The sequence below is a fragment of the Anser anser genome (genome assembly GCF_964211835.1).
Source record: "Anser anser genome assembly, chromosome: 1".
Classification (NCBI taxonomy): domain Eukaryota; kingdom Metazoa; phylum Chordata; class Aves; order Anseriformes; family Anatidae; genus Anser; species Anser anser.
In genome coordinates, this window is record NC_139720.1 from 203,751,952 (window position 1) to 203,761,155 (window position 9,204).

A 9,204-nucleotide genomic window follows, 5' to 3' on the forward strand; every position below is an offset into this window, starting at 1 on the left:
CTTCTGCTAGGTACTGCTTGTTACAGCACATGGGTTCAAGTATTTCAGATTTCCTCTTTAAAAAATATTTTTCCTAGCTGTTCATAACAGAGAGTGTTCCCTTATGTTCAAGCATGGCATAACTTTGACTTGAGAAAATGTAGTCTGATAATTAAAAAATAATAAAAATAATGGTCCCTCTGAGCCCTACTGCAGCCTTAGCAGTAACCAGTTCTCCCCAGTGCTTGCCCAGCAGGTGGAAACAACTTGCCCCTCCCATGCTGCTCCATTTTGCTTATGAAATGATGACAGTTTAGAATTCAAGTAGTTTATAAACCTACAGTAATACCAATTTCACCTAGCTTTAGTCAGGTACAGATTAACTCGGCCCCAGTTCCCTGTATGGAATGAAAACTGAAAGAAATTAAACATTTTGTGTGAATTGTTCTGATCTGTTTTATATCTCTCTTTCACTGTACCGACTTAAGAAAGACAAAGATAATGATTTAAAAAGTAAAGATTTTTGGAGGGAGAAAAGAAAAAGAAGAAAGACAAACAGGATAGCTAACTAAATCCTAGCTAGCTGCCCCACTGCCTTCTTCAGGAACACCATACACAACGTTATGACTCAGAGGGAATCTTCACCCCACCTGATAGACAACAGGGGCCCAACTAAACATGCCCCACGGCTGCCCCTTGCAAGCACCAGCTGCCATCCAAAGCTAGTTGCTCTCCTTAGATCTGTCACAACCAGCTCTGCTGCTGGTCCCTCATGGTCTCCAGCTTTGCTTGTTACCTTAGCTTAGGGCAAACAATCACCCCCAGCATGTTTAGGCATTGTTAGCTGACCCAGGCCTTTAGACATTATTAAGTCAATAACTTTTCCTCAGCTTTTTGGCATGCATCCTTTTTTCTTCTCTTTCCCTATTCCCTTTTCCCTTTCCTTTTCCTTTTCCCTTTCCCTCTTTCCACTTCCCCTTCTCCCTCCCCCTCTCCATTCCACTCCTTCTCCTTCCCCTTCTCCTTCTCTTTTTTCTTCGTAAGTACTCCCCAGACTGCTAAAGCATGTAATACAATTAAGCCTCACTCAGGCCTGCCCACTTTCCCCTTTTGTTCCGCTACCTTTTCTACTATAAGATGCCACAAAAATATCTGCATCCCTCTGGAGCTGTCTGGGAGGCAAGGACACTCTTTTCTTTTAGGTTTTGTATACAGCAGACATCACCATTTCATCTGTCTGTAGCCCATGGGGGAATACAGGGTCATCCATTACCAAGATCTGACCTTTTAAAGTGATGTCTGCATTAGCAATTCCTGCAGCGTAATAAGAGCATATCTGTAAAGCAAAATAGCTGATGTTGAGGATCTGATACCTACACTGAGCAAGCTCAGGGGAGTTTTACTTCATATCTGTAGCATATTCCCAGAAACTAGACACCCATTAGTGACCAAAATGCATTAGGAGGGCATCCATTGTGTGTACTTTTTTGGCTTCATTTCATCTGAAATAAAATCTAATTCACTCACTGGGAGACTTCACCATGCAAAACAAAGAATTGGAAGTGGGAACAATTGGGAGACTCCTTTCAAAAGCACAACCTGAAAATAATAAATTTACCTCCAAAACTATAATTCCATTTGGAGAGAAAACTAATAAGTGTCCATTCAATATCCCTACTGCTCTCATCATAGAGCTGCACTGCATCAACATGGTGAAATCACCTCCTGGCTATCCCTTTGTCAAAACCTTTTCTGACAGCATGACTAAGGACAAGGGTTCCTCTTTAACAGACATATTTTCTTTAAGAAGAGGTATAAACTCTCTTCTAGCTGCTTTTTCTCTCAGTTTGTGACCCCTGGAGACTCATACAGAAACCCCACAAGACTTGTACATAAGAAGGTAAAGAAGATAAGATCTATGCCATGGGATATTCTCATTTCATAGACAGTTCATGACTGAGAGTCCCAATCTTTATGAAACTCCTGCCTGCTCCTTTTCTTGTTCATCAGATCATGATGGTAACAAACACCCTTACTGTAAGCAGCAATCCTGTATTTTCATTGACTCAGCCAACAGATCTGAGAAGGAATGTGATGGCAGCTGTTCCCTGCTTTCCTCTCCTTTTAAATCCATTTTTGGTTTGTTTGCTTTTTTGTTTTTCATGTGTCACTGTCCTTCCTATTTTTTCCCACTTACCATTTTGCTGCATGTAAAAGGGGAAGACAATTAGGGCTGAAGAATTAGTCCAACTAATATAAACCAAGTTACCAGCCCAGTTAAAATGATACCTTGACATCATTCAATTAAGATAAAAGTAGGAATTAAGAACCCAGCTAAAATACTAATGTCTAGACCATTCCATCCTAGAGCTGCCCCTCTTGCCCAGAGTATTTCACATCACTCTAGTAATCCCTGGATTTCTGGGAGCGCAGACCTGTTTTCTTTAGAGAGGAGTTTTCCCAGTGTTCCAAGTTCCTCTTAGAAGCAGGCTGATGTTGAAAGTGTTGATTTCTTCTTATTCTGATCCTCTGTAGTTTTGGGGTTCATATGAGACTATTTTTATGTTCCCATTTGTTGGATTCTTCTTTCCCTTTAGTCCACAATATAATATTATGTTTACTCGTGGTCATTTTGTTGAAGATTTCTGTAGATAGTAAAGTCAAGTTTTACCATATATGCCATGGTAAAACACGAAAATTCAATAAAGCAAGACAGAACAAATATCCCACCAACACTTAAGGTTAAGGGTAGTGCATAAGGTCTCTGGTTAAGCCACAACCACCAGGACATTTTTAATGTTAGACTTTAGATACTCAACTGCTTTGCTGAAGCAGCAAGCAAACAGGTCAAGGCAAGTGTTTACACTAGAGTAAGTTCTTGCAGTCTGTGGCCTGTCACTAGTAGTGATAAGCCCATGGGTTTTAAGCCCATGGCTGTTATGCTCACTGCAGTGTCAGTGTCTTCATAGTTGGTTGATCCTCTGGGTCAGTCACAGCATGTGTTATCTGGTCATCAAATTCAGAGACTTTCTCCCTCTCTTCAAGGTGCTGGATGATGTTAAACAGTGTTTGATAGGAGTAAGCCAGGACCCAGCACAATGCTGCAAGCTGTCGTTCTCCAGCATTATCAGGGTCAGGGCATACGACTCTCAAACATTCTATCAGGTTTTTAGGATTTTGCACTTGTTCAGGGGTGAAGTTCAAAACTATTGGAGGTAGTACTAAAACTATTGTACAAAAGTACAAAAACTATTGGAAAAGTACAAAAAAGTATTGTAAAAGTACAAAACTATTGGAGAGTATTGGTACCCATAACAGGTACCTGCCGATATCCTCCCACACACCTTGCCACCTGCCACGAGACTGTTTCGGGACAGATTCCCAGGTAAGCTTTCTAAACAATCGACTAATCTTAGAGAGAAGAGGAAACCCGTTATTCAGAATTAGAAATAGTAATATATGGGTTACACATGGATATTCAGAATACTCAGAAACTGTTGTAATTAGCCCACCGTGAAAGAAGGAGGAGGTATCATTCCTGATATTATTCATAAACTGACTTCCAGATGAGGAAAGGAAGGCAGTGTAATTCTGAATATTCTCTAAAAGATAGTTTCCATGAGACCCAAATGATAACAGTGCAGAGCCTGAATGGCAGATTAAACTCAAGGCCAGTGCTTGGCAGCACAGTGAATTAAAAAAAAAACGAACACAGATTGTAGCACATTCTCAGATCGGATATAGAGGAGAAAGGAGAACATGACATGGATTGCATGATACATGATCAAACAAGCCAATATTAACAGGATACTGAACATGGTGACTAGCAAGTAAGCGTGTTAGTTGTAAGCGTTTTAATCAATCCTACTGCTATCTCAACCCTTCGATCCCCACGTTGGGTGCCAAAAAGGACTGTGGTGGTTTTACCATGCTAGGCAGCTGAACACCACAACCGCTCTCTCCCTCCCCCTCCTTAGATGAGGAGGGGAAGAAGTAAAGGAAAGAACAACTCACGGGTTGAGATAAGGATGATTTAATTAAAGGAAAAAAAATATTAAGGAAAGATTATTATTAATTAAACAATTTAACTAAACAATTAACAATTTAACTAAAGGGGGAAAAAAAGGAAAGGGGAAAAGGGAGGGGGAAAGGGAAAACTAAGCGAAACAAGCAAAGGCTATGTGGAAGTGCAGAGGAAAGAAATTACTCTCTACTTCCCACAAATGAGCGATGCTTGACCACGTCCTTGAAGCAGGGCCTCAACGCACGTAGCCGGTGTTCGGGAGGAGGGCAGACGTTTTCACGAGAGCCCACCCCTCACCTCTTCCTCCTTTTCCCACCTTTTATTGATGAGTGTGACATCATATGGTATGGAATATCCCTTTGGTTGGTTTAGGTCAGTTGTCCTGGTGATGTTTCTTTTCTCACATTTTTGCCCACCCCTAGGGGGGTTAGAGAGAGTCCTGATGCTGTGCCAGCACTGCTCAGCAGCAGACACAACACTGGTGTGATACCAATGCTGTTTTAGCTACAAGTACAGAGCACAACACTGTATGGGCTGCTGCAGGGAAAGTTAACATCCCAGCCCGACCCAGTACAGTATGTTTAAGAAGCAATTTAAAATTATACAGTCAGTCCAAATACTAAGTACCTACCAGAAGAAGAACATCCAAACATGCAAAAGCAGGAAGTAAAAACTAAGAACTAGAAGCTGTTTTATCTGTCTTTGATTTACAGCTTTCAGAGGGCTTATAATAGCTCTATAATAACCCCTGGTGCTTTGCTTTTGCTTTCACACACATGCACACACGAACCCTTGATCCTCTGATGTCTGAGACTTCTGGGATTCATTAGTGAGAGTATTCATCTTATTAAGGATGCATTAATAGCATCCACTGAAAGTATTAAGCTGCTGTTGTCAAGTGAAAATTGCGGAAGATGATGATTGAATCAACCTTCACCAAGTTCAGCAGATGGGAAAGTCCTTGTATTCTTGCTTTAGGCAGTTGGGTCTTAAAGAATACTTTTGCCTTTTCTATTAGATGAGAAAATCTGTGACACATTTCAGATTATGAAGGACCATAAAAATAGTCTTTTTCTTGTTATCTAACTGCTGATAAAAGTAATTTTTAGTAGCAGATCACATTCAGCACAAATCTAGTAGGACAGAGTTTTCTTAGATCCCAAAAGATAGAGAAAATCCCAGGACAGGTTAAGAGAAGGCCTCCTACACAAGTGACATTTGCTTCAGGTACCACAGGCAGCATCAGGTCCAATGTAAGGGACATATTTCACTTTTGAACATTTGGGTTCAAGATCCTTAAAGAAATAGAAAGTAGATGTTTGCATTCAACCTGGTCTTCTGCTCTATAGTCCGTAATGAGCAAGGCACTCTCAGACCAAGATTCAACTCATCCTGGAAAAAAATCTCTAGGGAAGTCAGATGAATTACGCCCTATAAGTGTCCTCTTTTAGTAAAGGAAGTAACCAGGATTGCCAGTTCGGATCTGGAAGTCTTGATCTTGGAGGTCTTTTCCAACCTTTGTGATTCTATGATCCTATATTGGAGCATGGTTTAGTGGGTGATATTGGTGGTAGGTGGTTGGTTGGACCAGATGATCTTGGAAAGAGGGAGGGGGAAGGGGAAGAGGAAGGGAAAGGGAAAAGGAAAGGGGGAAGGGGAAAGGGGGAAGAAATACCACGAAGTGGAGACTGATATGTCAGCAAACAGGAATTCTATGTATTGACAATTTCCAGGGGCTCTTTGAACAAGTACCAGGATTAGTTTCTAGGAAAAGTTTCTATTAATGCTCAGGCTTGAGGAGCATTAAAGGAGAGCATTTCACAATTTATTTTATGCAGTCAACTGTGATGTTTTCATTTATATGTTGTTTTTTTTCATCTTAATTAAAAGTCATCAGAAGAATGCTAAACGTTTTGTTGTCTCATATTAGAAACCCACATGAAAATTTAGCTTAGAATACCAATTTTATTCTTTCAGTAAGCAATAGTTGCTCTTGCAATTTCAGGCTTGGAGTCTTTAGAGACTTTGTAGGATTCAACAGTAATACAAAGCAATCTACTTACAGGAGCTGAGTGCTTGAGACACAACAAGCCAGATTCTAGTATCAAGATGATGATAATTTTTTTATGAAAATGATCTGAAACTACACAAAAGGTATGCCATCCTGCAGAGTTAACTAAGGCATTAAGTCAGATCTAACTTTTGATCTCCATTCCAAGACATCTCACTGCAGTCCATTGATGCTCCAAATATGGAAAAGCTGGCATATGGAAAGGATATAGGAAAAAGGCTCCAATTTCTGTTGGCATGTACCTGATTTGCAGTAGAGACAAAGGTAAAGATGTTGCAATGGCTTCTGATACTTATTCCATCTTCCTAGAGTAGACAACAAAATAATCATACATTAATTATACATAATATTAAATTATTAAATTATTATTAAATTACTAAATTATACATAGATAGCAGCTAAGTTTAACAAAATGTCTCACTAGAGATGTGAACTCTGCTGCTGAAACACAGAAAAGCACCGTGGCATTCCCTACACCGGGAGACATATCAATGTATACAAATACCTAAAGGGAGAATGCAATGAAAATGGAGCCAGCCTCTTTTAAGCGGTGCCCAGTAACAGGACAAGAGGTTCCATCTAAACATCAAAAAACACATTACTGTGTGAGTAACTGAACACTGGAACAGTTTGCTCCCAAGAGGTAGAGTCTCCCTTCTTGGAAATCTATCCTCCTTGGAGAACGATCTGTACATGACCCTGGGCATCCTGCCCTAGGTGTCCCTGCTTGACCAAGGGGGTTGAACCAGATGACCTACAAAATTATTTTCCAACTTCAACAATTCTCCGATTCTGTGATCATGGGATTGTGCTCAGGTCTGAATTCAGGCATTTGAAGAAATGATGACAGCAAAGCCCACTAGCAGGAATGCGGCATGACCACACATAGCCCTGTACTACTTTGCAAACATAAGGTTTGTTCCTGGAAAAATAGGGGTGGAGTAAACCTCCCTGTCTACTACAACTTGCTAAGCTATCTCCTGATTCATCAATGGAGATCTGTCCTATTCGTACTTGCTCAGTGCCAAAGCCCATGAACATATTTAACTGAGAACCTTCTGAAACTGCAGGGTCTTCATGTCTGCACATTCCAGCTTGTGCTGCACCCTGAACAGAGCACTTTTCGATTAACTGGTTTTGCTTGCTACAGGATTACTGTTAGATCTGGCACAGATGGCCAGTGATATCCCAGTCGGCATTTTGAGACCCACTTTGTATTCAGAAGTTTGGTTTCACATCAGAGCAAAGCCTCATTACAATAAGAAAAGTCTACATTAATTCCCTTAAAGCTTTTGTTTTTAATGGGAAAATAGAGCCAATATAGGTTTCAAGAGACTTCAGGCTATGGGAATATTCATCCCTCCTGGTTGTCCTAGCAAGAAAGAGAGCAAATTTTCCAAATTAATTTCCCCGCCCCTCTTACAATCTGTATTTCCTGCTGCCTGAACAGGAAAAGAAAGTCTAGCAGACTTATCCTCCCAGAAAATCTCACATATCATTCTGAGCATCTCTTGTGCAAATAGCTCTCTTCCAACTGAAAGGCTCTTCTAAGTACTTCACAGCTCAGCTGGCTGGAGAACTTCTCCTGCCCAGCTTGGCCTTTTACCTTATCAAATCTCCTCAAGCACTGCTGTTTCCAAGATGAAGATTTATGGCTTACAGACAGCTGACTTGCCTCAAACTGTTCTCAAATTGCTAATGGTTGAAATATGCGCAGTCTGTGGGACAATATATGCCTCCATCATCCTGCCACTGTGGCAATGTTACAAGGCAGCAGTAGAGAGATGAATTTATGCTTGCTCTGTCTGTAACCTCTGTCAGTCCTGATACTCGCAGGATTATTCCTTTACCAGCTTGCAGTGGATAATTAGCATGATCTCATCCAAGCATGCAAAATGTGTTTACCTATTTAAACAGGTTATTTCCTTCAAGAAATATTCAACTCACAAAATTTGCAGACACTGAATGTTTCCAAAATGAGACTCTTTCTTGCATTCATGAATCATCTGTGGTCTACTTCTGTGGCATTGCAAATTCTATTGAAGAACAACACATTGTGTGAGTTTATACTTCATTTTGTGTAGCAAAAGGTCTTCAAAAGTAGGCATGATACAAATTAAATATTAAAATTATTTTAATATGTTTAAATCAGAGCAACTTTTACTGATGAATTTATCAGATAAAGACAGGAAAATTTCATATCAAACATAAAAAAAGTATTTATGTAAATTTTTCATTCAGAGGCTGTGATTGATGAAGATACCTGTTACTCAGGCAAACGAGAACACATTTAAATTACACCACTAGCATCAACTGATTCAAGTATATCCCTCAAAAAGTGTGAGGTGTAAGAGACTGCTTATGTGCTCTGTGATTGAGGACTTGTACTTCCATATAAGTACTCAGAAGGAGCTTTACATGGAAAATGAAAATAAATCTCAGGTACCATCAAGAATATTCACTCTGTGAGCAAAGCTGCCTGAACAACCTATAGCAGTAAAGGCACAGTAGAAAAATAAATAAATAAATAAATTTTAAATTGTCTAAATGATGAAAGTTTTTTAATCTAGGCTATAAACATAGAATACAAAGAGAGCCCTTCTGGTATGTAAAGGGGGTCTACAAGAAAGCAGGAGAGGGACTCTTTATCAGGGACTGCAGTAATGAAGCAAGGTATAATGGCTTTAAACTACAAGAAGGGAGATTAGAGGGGAGATTTAGATTAGAGATAAGGAAGAAATTCTTTACTCACAGGGTGGTGAAACAGTGGAACAGGTTGCCCAGAGAAGCTGTGGATGTCCTATCCCTCAAATTGTTGAAGGCCAGGCTGGATGGGGCTTTGACCAACCTAGTATAGTGGGAGGTGTCCTTGTCCGTGGCAGGGGGGTTGGAACTAGATGAACTTTAAGGTCTCTTCCAACCCAAAGCATTTTATAATTCTATGAAAATGTGAGGTGAAAATTCAAAATCTATTGGTAAAGAGCTCTCCATTAACTTCTGGCAAGAAAATTACCTGTCGGCTACTTCTAGCATGATTTCTTAGAATTTAGAACTTAGAACTAGAACATCACTGGTTTGACCACAGGACACAATTTCTAACTTTAAAATAATGCTGTACAAACAATTTTTG

At 40.0% G+C, this 9,204-nt stretch overlaps 1 long non-coding RNA gene across 1 annotated transcript; it reads right to left on the bottom strand.

The window, feature by feature from the left end:
• Positions 1-1,676: 1,676 nt before the first annotated feature.
• LOC310893127 lies at positions 1,677-8,376 on the bottom strand. Its single transcript, XR_014578722.1, has 3 exons — positions 8,022-8,376; positions 6,317-6,379; positions 1,677-2,624 (listed from the first exon to the last, which is right to left on the bottom strand). It is a non-coding gene; the product is annotated as an uncharacterized lncRNA (long non-coding RNA).
• Positions 8,377-9,204: the final 828 nt, after the last annotated feature.